This window comes from Pseudopipra pipra, chromosome 10, assembly GCF_036250125.1.
Source record: "Pseudopipra pipra isolate bDixPip1 chromosome 10, bDixPip1.hap1, whole genome shotgun sequence".
NCBI classification, from domain to species: Eukaryota; Metazoa; Chordata; class Aves; order Passeriformes; family Pipridae; genus Pseudopipra; species Pseudopipra pipra.
In genome coordinates, this window is record NC_087558.1 from 10,695,896 (window position 1) to 10,717,980 (window position 22,085).

Here is a 22,085-nt window from a genome sequence, read left to right on the forward strand (position 1 = left end):
GACCCTCTTTCCAATAGAACTATCCTCCCAGCAACTTATCTCAGATACTCCTAGAAGAAACATGGATGATGCACCACTTTATGCTAAGAAACACATATTTATATTTCAAAAACTCTAATGCAACAGGATTCTTATTTGCACAATGCTAGCAGAACAAATACCTCAAAATCTTGCACTTAGAGTGACAGAGTCACTTCCAAATTTAAATCATAAGATGTAGAGAATAAGATTTTTTAATTGAAAAACTGCCTGCTTGGTTTTCATCTTCTGTCCTCTTGGAAAAGAAAGCATAGAGGAAATCTTGGGAGAAGAGTGCTATCCTAGGATTTTCTGTTTGGATTCATTCTCAGGGTGAGGTGATTTAAGTTTGGGTGCCTATCTTCAATGACAGCTGCTGTATCCTCTGAGTTACAACCCTCAACATAATGACAAACGAACATCCATGCCCACCTTTGCACCCAACTGGTTTCATATCAGGTAGTTTCACTGCCCACACATAGGTTAGATAAAAGAGGAGTCTTCGTTTCTTTTGCAATCCTCTTACCTCCTCAGAAACCTTCCGCAATCTGCATTGTCTTGAACAAAGGGTGAGCTAAAAGATGAGTGGGATACTTCATTATAACCTCTGGCTGTGCAATGAGTCACACCTGTGATTTTGAAATGCAAAATAATAAATTAAGAGGGCAGTAGTGAGATTGAGCTGACAACCCGATAATAAAAATACTGGGCAACTTGTCAACTTTGGCTGAGCAACTAAAGAACGACACTTTTTGCCAAGCACAGGCAAATGAAAGGCTCTCTTTGCTGCACTGGTGTCATGTTGTGACCAATAGCAATGTCTAGTGGTTCAATAAAATGTAAACACCGACTATATTTTCTAAAGCCAAGTTCTCTTTTTGTCCTCACAGAGAAGGAAGGTTGGCATCCAGGAGTCTGAAGTAAAGATCAAGAGCTGGGACTATGTCTTATGCCAACAGAAAAATCTGTATGACTCAGTTTACCTAAATGCAGACTTTATAAATGGAGTTTAGAAAAGTTAAATTACTACTAGCCTGATTTTCAGAGGGAAGGCACTCATAAATATTTTTTATTCATTTATCGCCATATACAGTCATCTCACTACAGCTGTCAAACTAACTGTCAAACTCTTTTCTTTATTTACTTTATTTGCTAAGTGTACATGAGTGTGCAGTGTGGGGCAGTTCAGCTGCCTGAGCCAGCTCAGTGTATACAGCTCTGCAAAGACATGGTGCAATGTATGGCCAACAATGCAGGGCACAACTTCATGGGGTAGCTTTGCAGGAGAAGGAACAGCAAAATGCCATCCCCCCACCATCATCTGGGTTCAGCAGCAGTTTAACACCCTTTACATGGTGATGTCTTTTCACAAAACAAAAAAGAAAAAGAAAACAAACAAACAAAAAAACACCAAACAGAATTTGGGTAGGAATGAGTGCCTTTCCTCATGTAAAGAACAAACAAAAGGAAAAGACTTGTCACCAACATGTCTTCTCCTTTGGGTGACTATATGGATAGGTATTTGTTACCAGGAAAGCCTCTGTTGCTCTGGGCGAAGAGCTCTCTCTCTTTGTCCGTGAGGAGGAGGAATGCTCTGAGTGTTTCTTCGGAGAAAGGTGGGGCTGCAGCTGTGTAGCAGAGATGCTCACGTGGAAGTTTGGCATGACCCAACATTGTCATCAGGACAAAACATCCCCAAATCAAACAGAAAATTTCTCAATGGAGTAAAATCCCTACTGAAAACACGTACAGAAAGCTAATCTCAGTAGCAAGGTGGGAAAGCTCCTACCAGGACGACAAAACTTCTGGATTTTAGAGTAAAAGATAAAGTTTTAAAAAATTGCAAATTTTTTTCTCTTTTCCTATCATTCCAATAAACATGGTGTTAGGGAATGGACATTCTGGTATGAGGCAGAGCCACTGTGTTGCTTGTAAGTGGGCAAAATACAGCATATTTTACTTTTTGGATGCTCTAAGTGGGATCTCTTTGCTTTTGAGCATTGCTCAAATAAAACAAAGCACTGGAGATTTTGCCCATCACTACAATTGCACATTTAGTTTCATGGTGTGACATCTGGGCTGAGTTTGTGTAAACTCTAATGTCAGGAATAACGACATTTCCAGCCGATGGTACAGCAGTGATTGAACTGCCAAGGACGTGCCCGTTTGTAGCAGCTCTGAGCTGGAGGATGGCTCATGGAACAGAGAGCTGATTTCTTTGCACACACAAGCACCTCTGACCCAATCAGCGCTATTCCAGCGGTTATTTTTCTGTCTTCAGTTTCAGAGCTTGTAAGGATTTGGCTTGCCAGGCGCTGGATACTGAAATGACAGAGACAGATCTGGATTGCATCTAGCTGGCAAGTGGAGCACACCATTTTTAGCAGGAAGTATATCTTTTGATATTGCAGCGAGATAATTGATGTATTACAGTAGGTCAGCACTGTCTTGAGGGATTTGGGGCAATGGGATTGTCTGTACCCCAGTGTCATTCACAACCTCATGTTCATATTACATCCTGCAGTAGTACATGCCTGTGCCGATATTTTATAAAAACCAGCTCCAGGTCAGGATGCCAAATTGCTCTTGAAGCAAGTGAATCTGGCAGTAAGGAAAGAGCTTGGGCCATCTTCTTGGCCACAAAGTGGTGATGGAAAAGTAAACAGGACAGATGGCGGTTGCTATAACAGACACCTGGCACTGCTAAGCCACTGCTCTGTCACTTTTCCCAGTGAAAACCTTAAGAAAACCCCCACTTCCACAAGCATGTTCATGGATTTAATCCAGTGGGACCTAGAAAAGCCAATTTGACACACGTCCATAGGAAACAACCCTTTAGAGGGTGTCATTGCAACCTGTTATCTTTAACTCCTCGATCTGAATGACCAAATACTTATTTACATCCATCATTAGGACCAAAGACTTGAATTTGTACTCTTAAATATGCAGTGAGGTATGTCTCCTTCTCCAGGCTGCTGCTTGCCAGGGAATGCATAGATAAAGCAAGGTGCTCCCTTCTGTCACCAAGGACAATGTGCTCTTATTAGTCAATAGCTGCTGGCAAGCCCTGGAGGCTGGACATGCTTCTCGTTTCAGCAACCTGGAGTGAACATGGAAAGCACCTGGCTACAAGGGCTGTAAACAAATAGAGACTTGACTGGGAGTTGCCACATAGCACAGGAGTTTAAATGATACACAAAGCGAGGCACCTCCTATTACTAAGGAAAATTCAAGCCACCGTTTGTCCCTCCATGGTTCTGTTTTCCAATGCCACCACAATGCCAATCCCGTCAAGAGACAGTTTGGGATGGAGGATTCGCTGGGCCTGATGCAATGTTCTCAACCTGGGATCAGATTAGTCCTAACCCAAGATCTTATGCAAATCCGAGGCTGAAGGAAGCCTGAGAATGAAATAAGAGAAAATCCCCCTGATCAAAGTTGCTGATAAAAGCAGCCGCCTCCAGCTGGTGAGCAGCACCGCCCATAGCCTGGCTGCTGGTGTGCCAGGCTGGGCAGGGGCTTGGGAGGCTAATGATAGTCCAGCACACCGAGTGTGCCTATCAGGTAGGAGGATAACAGGATGTTGTCCCATCCCACGCACAGAACAGCTCTACCTGAGCAAGCAGGAGGCCATGCCAAAAACGCGGACAGAGGCAAACATATATTTCACACTGTATGTGGGGAGTCCTGGGGCAGCTGTGCTGATGTCTCAGCTGTAATGGCTGTGTAGAGGGGCTGAGTGCAGGCATCATGCACCCTCCATTTTCCTTGCTAGATGTCTTCTGTTCAGTGCATTATACATGTACTTTCTAGTGTGGCCAAGATTTGGGAGTTAAGAGGGTCTCCAGGGTGACTGTGCTTCCCACTTGCTTACAGACAGTACTCACAGAATGTTTGTTGTGGTGCCCCTTTGGTGGGAAGGGATCTACTCTAGTTATCCCAATTATTAGGAATGAAACCAGGTCCCACAATTGATTTCACACAAGCTGATAAATGCCATTCAAATGGCAGCACCTTCTCTCCCCTGCCCTCAATGCACAGAGTATACACTAGAGCGAAGTACAAAGCACCGCAATTGCAGAAACAACTTCTAGTAGCCACTGTAATCCCTGATAATTACTCTTCTTAACCTTCCCTGGTGCCTTACAGATGCTTGATGGGCTGCTCAGCAAAGCCAACTGCATGTCCTACCTGTGCAAGACTCTTGGGATCTGGTATCAATGTGACTAAGACCGACTTGCAGGTTCTGTCACCATTCCCAAGAAACTTTCTCCCGAAGGCAGTCAAGGCACAGGGCTGCCACGGCAGGTATTTTGCCCAATTAAGCAAGTGAGTAGTGCTATGTGGCTGGTTGACATTTAGAGCAGAGCAGAGGAAGACAGATTGGGGGAAGATGTTGCAACATTGTTTGCGTTGGCAGTGGATTGGGTTGCGAAAAAGCCCTAAGAGAAAGTAACAAACAAAGGGTGTGTCTGGAAAGGGGGTTGAGTTCAGAAACCTTTGCACAACGTGCAAGCAACACGTGCAAGAGCCAGGTGATTCAGAGCTGCCTTTCCTACGCTCTTGTGACCTAAATCCCCCAACAAAAGGGACTAGTATGTGTAAATACAGCAAGAGCCTCCTGGCCTCTGGACCTGGTTTTCCAGGAAGAGCTCTTCCTCCTTGCCCTGTTCTACAGAACAACACACTTAGGTGCAGCGTGGATGTTTTTATGGTTGTGTTTGGAGGCTCAGGGAATGTTTAAGACCAGACTCGGGGGGAGTGGCCCAGTATTTTAGTTTTTGTGTGGTTGGGTCTCTTCTAACATAAAGCTTCTCTTTACATTGCCTCTTGCAAGTCAACTCTTGTATGATTATTTTAGATTCTTTCCATTTGTTTTTTTTTTTTCCTCCAGAATAGGAAACAGCTTTAGTTTGCTTGGAGGAGCAGAAGGTTAGTGCTCCATGTGTGTGATGTTTTTATAGGATCATGGAATGGTTTGGGTTCTAAGGGACCTTAAAGATCATCTAGTTCCAAAGCACCCCCATGGGCAAGGATACCACCCACTAGAACAGGTTGCACAGGGCCCCATCCAACCCTCAAACATGTCCAGGGATGCTTTAAGAAGTATTGTGTTAGTACAGGCTTCTAGAAGAGCAGAACAGGCAGAATCAGCAATACCTCTTGGTTACAGGGAAAATGTACTTTCCAGCTTCTTTTGGAGCTCCAGGAACTAAGTGCAGGTGTTCCCTGGTCCTTCAGTTCAACACACAGTATTAGTTATTGTTCCATCTGCTGTGGGAGCTCCTCTATAGCACACTGCTGTGTCACTTTACAGTAAATTTTTCTGAGGCCATGTTGTTTCCTGGGAGGGGCGTCTATGAGACGTCCATGAGTTTTTTAATCCCTTGGAGACCCGTTTAGAGGTCAGTCATTGCTTTCTACCACTATGGACAGCCTTTCACCCCATCTTGCATGGCCAAGAGGAGATCACACAGTGATGCTGACTCAGTGCTACAGAGAGGGGTTCTGTCACCAGGCACTGATGAGGCAAGACGATGCAGTGATGTCATGAGGGTGGAATCTGCGTATCCTGTTGGAATAAACAGACAAATGCCAAGTCAAGCTCCTCCATAATCTCTTGCATTCTTAGATTTTTTTTCACCATCATTTGTGATTCAGCCTTTGAGGCACCTGGTGTTTGTCTGTTTTTTTCCCACTACTGAATCATGTTCTCATTTGCACATTATTCCTTGTGTGAATTTCCCCAATCAGTGTCTAGACAGATACTGCTGTTTTGCGAGGAATACAGGTGAAAAAGCACATTGTTACTCCTGAGGATCTCAGAAGCTTTTCTGAGAGGCAGAAAGTTTGCTCTTTTCTTTGAACAACATACAGACTATCAAAAATCAGACCACGGCATGGGCAGAGATAGGAACACAGTGTGTAGGAAACATAATATTCAGGTAGGGCGGCCAACACAGTGCTCGGCTGTGTCTTAGTCTCTATAAATCAGCCAGATGTCTCACAGGCAGAACAGCACAAATAAGGTCTCCAGAAAGCACTCAAATCCAGTGAAAGAAGAAACTTTATGAATCAGCATGATGTGTATTGAGGTCAGTGAGGAGGAAGGCAGAAGGACATGAGAATAGTAATTTATTAAAATACTGCGGACCTGAGAAAGAAGAGTAGGAATTGTTGATTTCAGAGATCATATGTAACAACTGCCAGACAGGGGACTTCCCTTCTTCTCTCCTGGAGTATGACCTCCATTCATACTTTAGCTGCTCTGGTTTATATCCACATGTTGTAGCTCCAAAACCCTCAGAGCAGAGTTTGTCTGCAATATTTTTATGCAATGCATTTATTTTAACAGCTTCCCTACATGGACTGTGTGCAGTTCTTTGGGGACAAAGCCATTTTTCAAAGTTAGTGCTGCGGAGACAATAAAAAAGAGCTAAAAGAGATTAGAGTTTTGACTCTTACTATATATCAGGGAAATCTTACTGGAAACCTCAGACAGATGCACAGTTAAAAGGCTAAGCATGCTGCTTCTGTGATATATTTGCCTGAAATTGCTAGAAGACTCATATAACTTTTCCCTGTTTGCACTTCCGAAACAGATTGCTTCACTTCTTGATCCAAAATTTGAGCAGTTCGTGCTTGAAAAACTGCAAACCAAGGGGCATTGGCTGATAATCACGTAATTGTGCTGCTTTTTCGTCCCTTTTTTTTTTAGTGTATGTTGACAGCACATAAATCACTGTAGCTTTCCAGATAGTTATACTGGTAGAGCTCTGCTCCCGGTATTTAAAGGCAAATCTTGCAGTATGAGGACTGGACATCAGCAGAGCCATGGTCACTATCACTGTCAGCTTAGCTGGCAATAAAAGGAGGTTAAGCCAAATTGCATCGGCTGCAGGCCTCTGTACAACAAAGTCACACTGGCTTTGTTTATTATGGGCTAAGAGGGAGTTCATGGAGAGTTACCACAGCTCAGCTGATATATGTAAGTTGCTAAGCTGGTAAGTCTTGAGTCCCTATTTTCTGATTCAGATCTGACACAGGAAATGGAAGACAATAATTAATGAGTGGAAGAGGAGATATGGCTTTACAATAGAGAGAGATGGTGAGATAACCTTATTACATATTTCATTGGATCTTTTACCAAACAGATGATAGACTCATTATAAAGGGTGCACAGAACAAAGGAAACATTGACATTTAAAGAGATTCTGCTCCGGAAAGCAGCCACAGAATTGGCATGATGGGTTTCCTTGACTTTTATGTTTAACTTTTGGGTGAAGGAACAGTTTTGTGTCTATTAGACCTGCAAACTGTTGCAATGCAGGAGTTACACTGATTTTGAGTCTGATGAGATTTTGGTCTTGAGGTACGCTTGTGTTTCCTTCCTCCATCTCTTTTTTTCTTTTTTTTTTTTTTTTTTAAACTTCTTTTTCCATGAAGGCCAGGTAGCAGCAGCCTTTCCTCCATTGTTTTCTTTGTTTGGTTTTTCTCACTTGCTCACAGGGTAGGGCTGCTTTTCCCACTATGTTGTTGCAGCTTCAAAGCTGCCTTCACACAGGCCTATACGACCTTAGTTCAATCAGTGTGAACTTCTGCATTTGATGATCTACATTATCTGTAGAACATCTTATCCTTGTTCATTTAAAAAACTCTTCTAACCAACTAGAGCTGAAAAAACAGCTCTATTGATACTTAGAGGGTCTGCACAGCCTTGTGCCCTGATTTAGTTAAAACTTCTTAAAGCTGCACTCTTTTAAATTAGTGTCATTGAATATGCATTCGATATATTGGAAATATCATGCTGGGGTTGTACAAGCTATTGAGTTATATCCTCAGTGAGATATTATAAAATCCTTTGCTTTCAACAAGGCTTGAAAATAAGAATTAAAATACTTGTAAACTTGAAGTATATAAGTGCACTGGTGGAATTGAAGCAGTGACAATATTGGAATAAATACACGGGGTGAGACAAAACCGCATCTGGCTTTGTGTCACATCTCTCTGGCGAAGCACCCTCATCAGACCCCACGGCTCCCTAGGTGTCTTTGGGAGCAGTGGCTGCTGCCTGGTTACATTTGGGATCACTTGGAACATGACGTGTTTCAAGCTAGTTAAAGTCTCATAAAAACCTGTAGGTAAGACCCAAACAAAAGGCTGCACTGAGGCCACTTTACTCTTTCTGAAATGACGTTTCTCAGAATTTGGGTTCACAGGAAATTGCAACTTTCCGGTTTGATTCAGGAAAACATGAAATGTCAGATTTTTCTGTGGAACAGAGATTTTGGGCACTCATTCAGCTTAGCCAGCAGGTGAGGAGAAGCTTAACAGTAGCACACGGAGTCAGTGTCCACCACAGTAATCCCTTGAGCAAAGAGCACATGAGGCTGGAAAGCTCTGAAAGGGAAGTCAAAATGACCCTTACAGAAAACCTTTCCTAAAGGAAACCACATCTGTTCAAGCTGGCATGCAGGACTGTTCTCAGGAGGAGCGAGATGCAAAGTTCAAGGGAACTGCCTGCAAAGACACACAGTGACGGTGCTGGGGTTATATAATGCGCCTTGGTGTGAGGAAGCTCTTTGTTCTATTTACAAATCCCTGTAATACTGACAAGGAAACTTCAGTGGCTGCCTTCCAAAGACAACAATGAAGAAAGAAAGAAAGGTGGGTTTTTCTTTGTCTTGCAGCCCCCACAAATCCCCTCCTATTCTGAAATGTGATTTTTTAAATTATTTTTTTCCCCCGTGTGTAATCCCATTGCAGGTTTTACAACTGTAATTACAAAGCAATCAAACATGGGAGCAGTGAGGAAGAGTGCACCAAGGAACGCTGAGCCTATTTGTTTGAAAACTCCACAGGTGCTGGTTACAACTTTGAAACACCAGGGTTATTGTGTCTGGAGAATATTGTTTCATCCACAAAGAGGTCAAATACCGGAGAACATTCTTGGATATTATGTGAGATTTAAGTCAGACTTGTTTCTCAAATACTACCTTATAAACCAGTTTATCTGATACAAAAGTTCCCAAACCCTGAGAAAACTCAGGGTGAGATTGGAACACCACGGGAGAGGATAGAGAAGAGGTCACAAAATCATGAATAATGCAGAGAAAAAGAATAGGGAATGATTAATCACTATTTGCTACAGCACGAGAACACTGATTTTCATTTAAAAAAATCACAGTAATTTTTTTGCGCAGAAACAGGCTGTTATTAAAGAAACTGCACTAAGCCAATCCCTGGGACTCTGCCTGTACCACTCACTTTTCTCTACTTCTTAGTAAACATTAGACTGAATGGTGTAGAGCTGTAATGTCCTCTGGGTATAAACTTTGGTACCTGTTACTAGATCCATTCTATATATTTACTGATGAACAGTTTGGCTGTAGACTAAAACTGAGCTACAGTACTTGGGCCATTCTTGCTATTCAATGAGAGATTTATTCTGTAAGACCCACATCTTCATCTTTAGCTATTAACAAGTTCCTGTTTAATTTCCTAGGTATTTTGGGGAAAAAGGCATTCATTTGGTAAAAGCACATTGTAAAAGAACTGCAAGGTAAGGATAGTCCTCTTGAGTCTTGTTCAAACTCCATTTCAGACATCAGGAGTCCTTTATCTCAGCTCTCTATCTAGGAAAATATTTACCCATTCTAATGACCTAATCACAGGAAGGGGCCAGGGCCCAATTTTCTCGTTTGCCTGCCTGTCTCATCGTGGGGTGAGGCTTTATGCAGGGTGTGTACCAGTCCCAGGCCCTTGTGCAGAGCTTGCAGTTGGTGTCCAATACCAACAGCATCAACCGGTGCAACACTCTGGGTGCTTATGACAGAGTCCGGGTGCTTTCAAATGCTTCCTGGTGATATTCAGCTTCTCCATCAGTGCCTTCCTACCACGTGTGCAGTGTGGCCACCTCATCTAAGAATCTTTGGAGCAACACTGATGTGGACAAAGCAAGGCTGAGTGGATTGTTGTTCCTGTTTGAATGTAAAGAATGAATGAAAGATCTTAACTGAAAGGTGCTGGAACCATTCTCTTAGGACAAAGGCAGAGCGGGAGACAGCCCAGATGAAGTCATGGACATTCAAAGAGTTGAGTTGCTGTGTTTCCACAAGTAAAGACGCAAGCTGATATCTTGGTAATAAGAAAGGGTGGGGACGGTTATATTCTTAGGTTGCTTGTTGCCTTAAACCCTCCTGCTCTGTAATGCTAACTAAAACACATACTTAAATGATATAGCTCAGTATTCCTCATCAGCTGCCCAAAGGGAGGAAACAGAGAGTTGTAAACAGCTGACACATGGGTGTAGCCAGCTTTTGATTTAATAGTGGAGAAAAGTGGCATTTTTCAGTCCATGTTTGGGAAGGGTGAGATGCTGAACACATGAGATGGGCCTCCAAAAGTTCTGCAAATGCTGGAATAATATGGCTGAAACGTAGGCAGGATAAGGCAAATACCAGCTGAAATTTTTTCCCTGTAGTAGGCGCGGGCCTGAGAAATATGGGTGGCACCAAAATGTTGGCTTTCCTGAAATTTTGAAGCCATTTGACTTTTTCTAAAAGCTCTGTGCAGATCAGATATTTTTAAGTGTATTGCCTCAAGCTCACAAGCTCACCATGGATTACCAGCTCTTGACAAGAGCAGTACCAGGCTCCTGGAGCTGTGGTGGCTGTGGTGGGTCTATAGCATCAAACAGGTAATTGAAGTAGCTATGTCCTGAAAGAGGGGACAGAGTACACATAGGTTGGTCTGACATCTTATGGATTTGCCAAGACACTAAGGAGATCCTAAGGTTTCTCCAGAGCAGCCATCTCGTAATAGTTGAGAACAAACTCAGTGTTCTCAGGTTATTACACTGAAGGGAAGGGAAGATGGTGCTTCCAGCACACATTTACTCTCCAATTGTCCACTAGATTAGAGACAAGCAATTTGGAAGAGATCTCTGAGCAATCTGGTTTAGCTCTCTGCAGACATTCCTCTCCAGCCGCAAGCAGCTCATGAGCAGTTTGAGCCCAGCTCCAGTGCCAGGGATCTGTCACCTCACTGGCAGCAGGGCTGGGCTGCCTCGTTGGTGATCCAAAATTTTGATGGTGTGAGGAAATGTGCATGCAGGGACAGCTGAGCCCAGGGATGCTGGGGTGCCCCGCACTGCCTCTGCGTCCCACAGAGGAATGGAGCAGACAAAGCAGCCTCTGGGCAGAGATGCTCTTGGTGGAGGTCAAACAGATGAGTTGAAATGGGTCTATAAAAATTATTGAGTCAGTCTACACTTATGTGCTATAAGGTATACAGAGTTCTGAGGGTAACTAATGGAGATAGTGAGTTCATCACTTTAATACCCGAGTGTGATCTCCCAGAGGCTCGGAAGGGCTCCTGTCTCCTTTTATAGGTGGTGCACTGAGGTACAAAGCTCCAGAGTCACTGGGGAGGAACATACTGGACAAGTGTTTCCCATTAGGAAATGTTTATTTGTCAGACATGATTCCTTTCATGTTGTGTGTGTGGGAGCGTATCCATTTTAGCAAGATACTCTAGGAAATGTTTTCTTGGAATCAGCATGGAATTTCTGGCCAAAATGGTCCTTCATCATGGCAAGGTCATTCCTGGGCTGGCTGGGAAACTGTAGGTCAGGTCATGGACCTGAGACTGGCAAGACGGGGAATTAGAACAGGCGAAACGGTGCCCTGATCCTCAGTTCTGGCACTGTGATTTGTTTTTCATTGCATGCTTTTTGTCCTTTATTACAAGGGAGAAAAATGTTGAGAAGTCCTGTTTTTGTCACAGTAGAGATGGGAAAGCTTCCAGACTCTCCAAGATATTGGCAAATGTTGGAAGCTGTTTCTAGCTCAGCTCAGTCTGCAACTTTCCCAAAGTCCCACGTCTGCTCTGTTGCAGAGTGGCATACTTAGCCCTGGTTTCCTACAAAGAAAATGATGTAAAGAAAACTATTTACTTTGGAAAATGACTGCCTAATCACATAGCTGGCACTCAAGAACTGGAGACTGAGCAGCCATGTCCTCTCGTTTTGACTTCATTGTCCTCTGTTTACAAGCCAGTCTGTCAGATTGGTCACACCTCTCAAATCTCAAGGCAGTATTATTTTCCAAAATAAATAGTTTTCTTTACATCATTTTCTTTATATATATATCTTTGGTATAACCAACTTAAACTCTTGCTTCTTCACAGCTTTATGCCATTTAGGACCTCTGTAGGAGTCAGCTAGGTGTTTTGAAGCACTCTGTGGAAGACACCTCCCAAGCCAGCAAATCCAGAGCTTTGCTGTTGCATAAGGCACTATCTTATGGCACTGTGGGATTTGGGCTACCCAGAACCTCCGGGGACATCCACCTTAAGTTACTGGTCTTTGGCATTACTCAAACTGCACAGCTTCTCAGACTTCTCAAACTCTTCTCATCAATCCTGTTCTTCCCTCAAGTCTGCCCAAAGATCAAAAAGGAAATGGAAATGGAAATGTTCAGGGGGGCAACCAGAGAACTCAAGTTTTGTTCAGATGAAAACTATTGAAACAGAGCGGTCCTCTGAACAGAGAGGTCAGAAGGTCATTGGCTTATTTTGCAGCCTTCTTAAAAAACTCCCTTTGTATCTGTTGTTCACTACAGCTTAGACCGATTTTCATCCAGAATACCTCTTCATATTTTAATTTTGTTTTTATTTTATTTTATTTTTATTTGTGAATTATTTCTCCTATATTTTACCAGGGGGAATCTAATTTTCTCATCTTCTCCCTTCCTAATATTTCATATCTCTTTAGATGTCTTCGTACTATACCCATGCTCCCTGACTGAAGGAGTTACAGGCAAAATCCACAGTTGGCATTTCTAGCTTGCAGAGATTATATTTAGGTGGCTGTATACATTTCTACGTGCTGTAAATCTATTTACTTTAGAAGAAGAGCTCACAAGATTGATGAGAGAAGCAACATATTTAAAATATACATCTTGTAAATGTGTTAATGACTATATAGGCTATAGGTCCCTGTGGAAATAAGAAGAGTCATTCTTTTAATAAACAATGGAGCAAATCCAGTTTTTCTTCCTACTTAAGTTATTTCCAGCATATTCATTAAAATGCTACCAGATTCAATAATATTTGTCTCTTTCTTGGCTTCTTACATACATAGCTTTCTTCCATGACAACAAATCCAAGATGTTTTGGAGCCAAAGCAGGAATGATGATGTGTTTTTGTTGTTGTTGTTCTTCTAACCAGCTGTCTCTGCTCATCTTGCTGTCACTAGGAGAAGACATCTGCTTAGTACGTTCAATATTTTCACTTTGATTCTCAACAGGGAGGTCAGAGCCTATGTGAAAATGTCCCCCAAAATATTTGTTACCACAAACATTTTTTTTAAGACTGGGGTACTTTGTTTACTCTGTGTAGGCTCCATAAAGAATTTAACTTATTCCCTTCCTGTGAAGCAAAGCACTTGTGATTTCAGTGCTAAAATCTGGACATGAGACATTCACCATTAGTGAGACACAGTGCAAGATACCAGATGGTGTAAAATACAAAGTCTAGTGGCTTCTGCTTTAATTATATCACATCATTCTGATGAGATACTATGAAGTTGCTTTTTTTCTCCCCACTAAGCTGAGACCCAGAGACTGAGGATTGTTAAGGAAATTATCAACTTCTTTACCAATTCTTTCTGCTAATTTCATCAAAAATTATTAGAAATATGGAGTAGTGCTAGTAATGGTTTGCCTATGGCCAAAGAGCTTCAGGCAGTTCTTTCTTCTAGACACTAGCAACTCTCCTTCCTCATTAACCAAAGATGCAGTCTAGCAATAAACACTTCAATCCTTAAATCCACCCTGTTCAATGGAAAGCTTAAACCTAAGCTAAAATCTCTCTGGGCTCAAATTGGATTTAAGCATGTCCTTAAAATGAAGTATGCTACACTGGCACATTGCTCAACTGTACTTCTCAGCATTGGGATTTAGCAGTTCTACAAAGCTTTACCATTTCTGTGGCACAGGCAGCTATGGCCTGGACAGTGGATGGAGCAGGGAGGGCAGGGAGCAGACCCTGAAATGGGTTCAGGGAGGTTTATACACTCCTGAGGTACCCCAATGCTATTGCTGTGAGCTCAGATTTTGCATATGCTTCCAAGAATACCCTTTGGAGACCGAAGGGTCAAGTGTGCACTGCATGTGTCTTGGTGGAAACAGGCGTCCTGCTGGCGAGGTGGGTGAAAAGTGCTGTGGTTTGGGGCAGAGGACTCTCCAGTTGATCTAAGGCTAATTGCATCTGATCTTTGTTTGAAAATTAGGTGGCAGCTCTCCCAAAAACACATGCTTAGTGTGTTTTCCAACTTCTCTGGCTTTTACCCACAGATGAATTAGTTCACCAGGTGGGCGACTTTCCTGTTGTTCTGAAATTGTTGCTAGTGAGGGAATACGTCAGATCCCCACAACTCCATCTGATTAAGAGCTGAATTGCAGCAAAAGTGACTTGGGTTAGAGATAAAGATAATTTATCTAACTGTGAAGCTTTGGAATGGATTCTCCAGATATTCTTACGAGCAGGGTAGGTGAACCTCTGTCGGGTATGGTTTAGGTAGTGCTGCTTCTGCTTTCTGGCCTGAGAGATGCAATTCATGTGGCTTCCCAAAGGCTCTTCCTGTCCTAGTTTTTTTTGGTGAGTTTTGCATCTGAAATCTCACTGAAAAGGAGAGACACAAAACTCTGAAAAGCAAGGTTTCACCTGCTGACTTCTGGAAACTTTGCACAGAAAAGTGCACCCTCTGATGGGAGGTGTGTCTTTCTCTGCTCAAACCTTGTGCTGTGGGTTTATAAGGCTCCTCCAGACACAGGGAAGTCAATCAACTGGTCTAAAGTCACACAACAGAGGGAAAATAAGAGGAGAAGCCAGGTTTCCAATCTCCTAGTCATGCACCTTAACCACTAAAAAACTTAATTTCCTTGACTTAATACTGGCCCAGGCTGACTCCTGTATTCCTGCCTCCTGAGTGGTCTATGCAATGTCAAACATTTCAGTCTTTTGCTGTTTAATTCATTTTGCTGCTATGGTGCAGGGTGCGGTAGATATTACCAAAGGAATGATTGTATGTTTGCCAGTATTTTTGATTCTTTCCAGGCAAAGAACAGATTTTCACAGCCAGGCTCAACACCTTGAATTTTCTACTTTCATTTCCAAAGTGTATGATATTGGTCACGATAGGAAACTGGAAAAAAAAAAAAAAAGAAAATTCATGCTTTGTTTGACAAGGCAGTGACCATTCTGGGCAGCACGTTACAAGGGTAATGGGCTGCAAATCAAACTTCTGCTGCTGAGCTGCAGAGGATTAGTCACAGTTCATCTACCTGCAAAATGGAGGTAGTAGTAGTTACTATCTTACACTTTGGAGGCTCAAAGCTTAAAACTTGTGGGATCATTCAAAGGAGGCTGCTATGGATGGGCAAAGTATTTTATCTTCTGTTAACAGGACTGGAAAATTGCATAAGCTTGATGGATAAAGAAGCAATAATTGTTGGATATGGGACAAGGAAAATATTTGACCACTGGTTTTCTCTAAAATACTAAATGGATAACATTTGTCTCTCATCTTAGGCCAAACGTTTTTTTTTAGCGTTCAGATGCTTCCCCTAGATACCAATTGACACAACACTAGGGCTGTTGCAGATCTGCAAGAAACCCCAAACAGAGAAAAAAAATCCAGGCAATATTTCCTGTGTGTATCTGCTTCTCAGGAGCATTACAAATCTGGGCTCTATTGAGAGCCTCAACATGCTGAGGTTGACAGACATGAGTGCCAGGCAGTCCCTGGTGATCACCACCTGCTCCTGGTGGCAGAAAACCCCATCATGAGTTGTCCTTGGAGGGCAATCCAGGAGCATGACCTTGCAGCCCAGTGGTCAAAGCGCTCAGTTGGAAGGAGATAGGTGAACTGTAGATTCTGGAGGGAGGGAGCTGAACTCAGGTTTACAGGGCCTTGGGCGAAGGCTTTGGCTGCTCAGCTTGAGCTGGTTCTACAGTCTCATCCACTGGTGCTCTAGAAAGCAGCTGTGCCCGTGTCTTTCACAACAGGCCATGTTCACAGAGCACTGCTGGCACTCTAGGTACAACTACAGCATGGGGCCCTGGTGACTCATGCACTGTTCAGCTTTGGTTTTGGATCTCAGCAGGGTTTAAACACAGGGTAGGTGGCTGGGAAAAGGCTTGGGTATTTCTAGTCATAGTCATAATGCTTAGAAAACGCCTGTGACCATGACTGACAGGCTCATGCAGATTTGGCTGCAGTGCTTCTAAGACAGCATCTGGCCCTGCCAGCCCTCTCTGTTCCTGGGGGGAGTTTAGCACCCCTGGTACACGGGGGCCACCACAGGGCACCAAATCAACTGCAGACAGGGGGTGTGCACTGAGGAGTCAATTTGGGATATACTGTGCTTCCCCTTCTGTGGGGCCTGCCAGGGAAGGGGTGCTTGTCAGGGCAGGGTGATATCTCCTGGGGTCTCTGACCTGGAAGCACACTGACTGGCAGCCAGGGAAGGTGAAGAGAGGCTGAATCACAATTCTCTACTCCAGCTTCTTAAGTCTTTTAAGCACTTATTGTCCTTTTTGGGTCCTTACGTGTAGACTTGCCCTCCTGGGGCTGTCAAGGACTGTCTGTGGACATTAAAGCTGGTAATGGGATAAGATTGTAAACATCTTCTGAAAGCAAACGGCAGAGCCCTTTATTGTAAAAATGAAATACATTTAAAGTGCCTAAAAACTCATCCAGAAATCTCTTTCCAAATGAGTAAGGCTTGGCAGTGCTCCCCTTCACAGTCTGAACACAATGTAACCCTTCTGTCTTCCCCTTCTCTTCAGGGCAGATGCAGATACTGAACAGCAACTTAAAAGGTAACATTCCATTATAAAAACAATCACACTAAAAATCCCAATTATTTTAATTGCAGTCCTTAGAAATAGCCACAAAACAATCAAACAGAAAGCAATCAGAAAATAAGTTTCCCTTCCCCCTCTCCTTAATATTCTCGACAGGTTTTGTTCTGAATCTCTGAGCAGGCAGCTCCTTTGGAACTCCCAGCACCTTTTACCTCACCTTGTCCTTCGCCCCAGCTGTGGAAGAACAGAGAGAAAGTTAGTTGGAAAGCACCCAAAAAATCACAGGAGCCCTGAACAAAACTTCCCTGTGGAAAGTTGGATCCTGCAAGGCACAGGGTGCATTTCTGGGCCTAACGCTCCCCCGGCCCCGGGATGCAGGGCAGGAAGGTGATGCTCGCAGGGTCGGAGCCGCCTCCAGCCCCGTTTTCTCCCCTGCCAGGTACCGGGAGCCGCTGCCCCCCGCCCCCCCTCCGCCGCGGCGCAGCGCAGCCCCCTCCCGCCGTGCGGCCGCCCCGGCCCCGGCCCCGGCCCCAGCCCTTACATGGACAAATCTGCCTGCAGGGAAAGACAGGAATTTGGGCCCTTGACGTCAGCCGCGGGCAGAGCGCGGCAGCCCGGCGGAGCGGGAGGCAGCGCCCGTCGCTTTCGCTTTTAGTTTCGGGGCCGTGCCGCCGAGCTCGGGGCCGCCGGGCCCCCCTTCCCTGCACCCGGGGGGAGGTAAGGGCTGGGGGCGGGGGGGGGGGCGCGGCAGGAGAGATGCGGGAGCGGGGGATGCAGAGGGGCCGGAGGAGCGGAGGGAGGGATGCGGCGGGGCGGGGCGCGGGAGGGGCTGCCCGGGGGGCAGCGGCGGGCACGGGATGGGGGTACCCGGGCGGGAGCGCGGGAGGGGTCGCCCGGGGGACGCGGCGGAGGAGCGGCGCGGGGCGCGGAAGGGGCCGGCGGGCGGGCGGAAGGAAGGAAGGGGCCGGCGGCGCGGCCGGGGGCGGGCGGCGCGGGGCGGTCCCGGGGGGGCGGTCCCGGTGCCGCCCCCGGCCCGCCCCCCCCGCCGCCTCCTCCCGCCGCCGCCGCCGCGCTCGCCTCCGCTGCCTCCTCCCCCGAGGTATTGTTGCAGATAATAACTTGCCCCCTTCCTCCCCCCCTTCCCACCCCCCTCCGCCCGCCGAGGCAGCTGTGCCACAGCTGGAGCCCCCGGCCGGGGCGGGAGCGCTGCTCGGCCGCCCGGGGGGGCCGCCCTGGCTCCTCCCTCCGCCCGGGGCGCCGCGGCCGCCGGAGGGGGCCGAACCGGTGCGGGGCGAGCTCGGCCGCGGGGCGGGGGCAGCGCCGGGCATGGGGCAGGGGCAACTCCCCGGTGCTCGGGCGGCCCCTCCGCACGGCTCCCCCTCGGTGCCGGCGGGCGGGCCGGGGTCCCCCCGGGCGGGCGGGCTCGGTGCCGCAGGTGCACCTGGCCCGAGCAGGGGCCACCGCCCCGCCCCGAGCCCCCGCCAGCCCGCGGCCGGGGCTCGTCGTAAGTAACAAGTTGAATAAAGCCTCGGCGGCTTTTTATACGCCGGGGGAGGCCCAGCCTTGCCCGCCAGGTGAGGACGGAAAAGTTTCCCAGACCCTGACGTCACGGAGGGCTTTTTTTTTTTTCTTAAATATATGTAGTTTTTTTTTTTCTTTCCACTTTTCTTGCTCTCCCATTCTGAGCAGGCTAACCTTGCCCCTGACGTTGTTCAGGAGCACTCCCCGCGCCCTGGGGCTGTGCTTGGGAAGCAGGCAGCGCTCCCGAGGAGGCGTTGATGGAGAAACTCCTGCCGTAATTGCTCTGGCTACTGTACCTCGAGGTGCAGCTCGGCCCTGCTGGTGAAACAAACGAGAGTTGGAGCCTCCCGCTTTGTTTTGTTATTTTTTTTTTTTTTCTACACGTGTAGGAGTTGGCTTTTTGGGCCAGTTGTGTGGTTGTTTGGTTAGTTTCCTGTTTGTTTTCTTTCTGTTTTGCAAGGCAATTGGTTCACGAAAGTTTACCAATATGCTGATATGTGTTCCTGCACATGCACAATGCCTTTGGCCCTCTGCACAAAGTGGTTTTGACCCAATGCAAAATGCAAGATCTCACATGGAAGTGTCAAGTCTGTGGAAATACTCTAGATTTGAGGATTCCTTTGCTTCAGTGTACTCATTTGCCTATAGAGTTTATGCTCATTCATTCCAGGAGTGATTTCTGGGGCAAGATCTGAGAGAGTGGGAAATCCCTGAAGCGGGGTGATACAGCAGGTGCTGGCTCACCAAGTAATGTGTATATGGGGTATTAGGAAGGTATGGGAACATGCAGAGCTCAGGAACAGGACACAGCGTTTCATCTCTATGTTAATAATGTAACTGTGTTCATGCTGAAAAATGTTGGCCCCTGTCCTGTGTGTAGCCAAGCCTGCTGTGCAACAGCACAGACTGGGGATGTGAGGGACTTTCTAATTATCCCCACCCTTGCTGCACCAGGACTGGCCCACACAAGGCTAAATAATACTCTGGGATTTCCCTTGGGAAATAAGTACATCTGTGGATAAAGATTTACTGTTGAAAACTTCTCTCTCTTGGCCTTCTCTGTCTCCCCCTGCCCACCTCATGATTTTTCTTCCTACTGCTCCTGAATTTATTAGCTCTGTTATTCCCCTGTTCAGTTGTTTAGCCTTTGTTGGAGGGTTTTTCCCTGCGGGATGGGCCGCAGATGATTGTGTGGGTGGTGGCCATTGAGCCACCTGGCACTAAGCCCCTAGCTCTGTATCTAATCCTTCCTGTAACTTTATTATGATGCTGCTGCTGCTAATGGGCCCTTCAGTCCTGTTGCCCGTTGTTTCACAGGTGGTTTTCCTTTAATTGTTTTATTCAGGTTTTCTTTTTCCACCTGAGTCAGCTTGTGTAGGTTGTTAAGAAAAACTGCCATATCAGGAACACTTGGGTCTGGGATAATGGTAGCACTCACTTCCCATCAGTAATGGTGCTAGGGGCTTTCCTGCCATCAGATGTCTTCTGATCCTTGGAGGCTCCTTTCCCTGCCCTGCAGTTAGAGGGCCTGTTTGGAGCACATGCATTGCTGAAGGTCACCATAGTCTTTTTGGGCATCTCTGGGCTGTAGAGTAATGCCTTGTGGTGGGCAAGAGAGTTGCTTCCCAGAAGTCAGTCCCACCATGTGTATTTTGTGGCCATGGGCATGTTGGCTGTGTGTGTCCCTTGTTGCCAATAGTCCTGCACACAACGGTGTGCAATCCTTGTGTGCTGCCTGGGTAAACTCTTGGGTGGAAATGGAGGATGTGTCCAGGAAAATGAAGCTATAACTGCGTCTGTAGGTACGGCCCCAAGCTGCTATGAATTGCAGCTGTACAGTCCTTTGGTGCCCGGGTTGGTGAGAGGTACTGCCTTTCTCCTGGTGTAGATGTCTCTGTCTTGCAAGCCCTGCTCACCTGGTGTGGTTGGGACTGGCTGGGCAGAGACGCTGGTACAGAGCTGGGTGAGAAGCTCTGATTCCTGTTGCACAGAGGTGAGTTTTTCACCTTTGGAGCATGTTTGCAGATCAGTCTGCATGTCAGGGCAGGATGCTGGTGAGCATGCCTGTCTTGGTGCGAGTTCCCACTCTTTGAGTCTTGTCCCTTGTTCCTGTTTCATGGGGCAGTTATCCAGCTTTAGGGGATAAAAGTATTGAATGATCTTGTCTGTCATGTGCTGTCTTCAGACCAGGACAAACTGGCCAAAGCGTGGCTTTAGACTGGCAGGCCAGAAGGAATTTCCAGGTCCCGTATCCTGGCAATCATGGTTAGTTTACCTGCCTTGTCTCATGGAAATTTGCAGAGCACATTGGATTTCAAAGTTGCATTGCTTTGAGTAACACCTTTAGCTGTGCAGTGTTAGCGAGGTAATGGGCAGAATGAGGAACTGGTGCAGTGTAATTCAAGCTTTCAAATAATGTAATGGCAGATTCAGTTGTGTATCCCTTGCCAAAGCACTTGTTTCTCTAGGATATTCAGGGGTGAAGCTCCAGAACTGGACTAGTGAGTTTTGCAAGGCATCTAGTAGTGTTGGCTGCTGTATCAGTGGAGCTGGAGTGCTTTTACATGTATCATATGATACGATCATCAGTATGTATTTTTAATTATAACTCATAGTAAGAATTACAGTGTAGGGGTTCATGGTCAGAGTGGAGACACTGCTCAGTTTTGAAGCCTGGCTGTTGCCTTGTTAAAATCACTGCTTGTGTCCTAGCTGTATAATGTCTGACTGTAAAACTTAAGTAATGCTCTTGTGATCAGTGAAACTTGGTGTATGCAGTTTTGGAGAGGGATAATAACAGTGGGGAGCTGGAAAACTGAGAGATTTTGACCAGCAGTATGGGACTGCTCCTATTAAGAGGACACATGTTAAAAAGGTGTCACAGAAACAGTACTGTGGAAAAGGGGTGCCTGTTTCTTTGTACAAATGCAAACCAAGGTGAAAGTGGCTAAGAAAATTAAGTGCTTTTCAGTGTAACTAAATGGTGGCATTTATCATGCAGGATGTTGCTGAGAATAAGAATTTAGCCAAGTCTGGACAGGAGATTGGATGGTTGTATGTATGTCAGCTACATTCAGAATTATACCAGCTAATGGTGGTGCCCATTGTATCATAAACATCTATTTGGAAAGAAGAGAATGTTTTGTGTAGGTTTCCATGAAGCATCTCTTGCTGACTGTAGCTAGAGAAAAGCAGTAGCTTGGGTGGATGACAAATTGTTCCAAGAAGACAGTTTCTGTGTGTCTGTGGAAACATATACCCTCAGAGTGCCTACAGTGGTTTCTCTATTCCTTTGCCCATCACGGTTGTGTGAACAATACATCCTCAGTGGTATTTTGTTGCTTGTCAGGTCTCTGAAAGCCTGACCCGCAGAGCTCTTCCTTCCTCCTAATAAAATAACTTTTCTGTCTCTGATATGACTCTGAGCAACACTTGTACCCTCTGCTCCGGCTGGCACCAGATCATGCTGAGTTTCACCTTTGGCTGGTTGTCCAGGCACTGCTGTGGTCTGTGGAAGCCCTGGTGATCCATTCAGGTGGAGGGAAGTCCCTGTGCCATGCATGGAGGGGTTTTAAGGGTGGCTTCAGGATGATACAATGGCCAAGAGTAGGACTCGATGGTCCTTGTGAGTCCCTTCCAACTCAGGATAGTCTATGATTCTTTAGGTACATCT

General features: G+C 45.7%; 1 protein-coding gene and 1 long non-coding RNA gene across 6 annotated transcripts in view; one reads left to right on the top strand and one right to left on the bottom strand.

Moving 5' to 3' along the window:
- Positions 1 to 16,712: 16,712 nt before the first annotated feature.
- On the bottom strand, positions 16,713 to 17,510 carry LOC135419612 (uncharacterized). Its single transcript, XR_010433059.1, has 2 exons — positions 17,433 to 17,510; positions 16,713 to 17,125 (listed from the first exon to the last, which is right to left on the bottom strand). It is a non-coding gene; the product is annotated as an uncharacterized LOC135419612 (long non-coding RNA).
- Positions 17,511 to 17,916: 406 nt separating this feature from the next.
- The window catches only part of LPP (LIM domain containing preferred translocation partner in lipoma), a 330,413-nt gene continuing 326,244 nt past the window's right edge, over positions 17,917 to 22,085 (top strand). For 4 of the 5 annotated variants that reach the window (XM_064666206.1, XM_064666205.1, XM_064666203.1 and 1 more), the window contains exon 1: positions 17,917 to 17,990. The gene's annotated coding sequence lies outside the window, so the exon portion shown is untranslated. Of the gene's footprint in view, positions 17,991 to 18,196; positions 18,466 to 22,085 lie in introns of those variants that run through there. The other variant, XM_064666202.1, reaches the window with a different exon arrangement.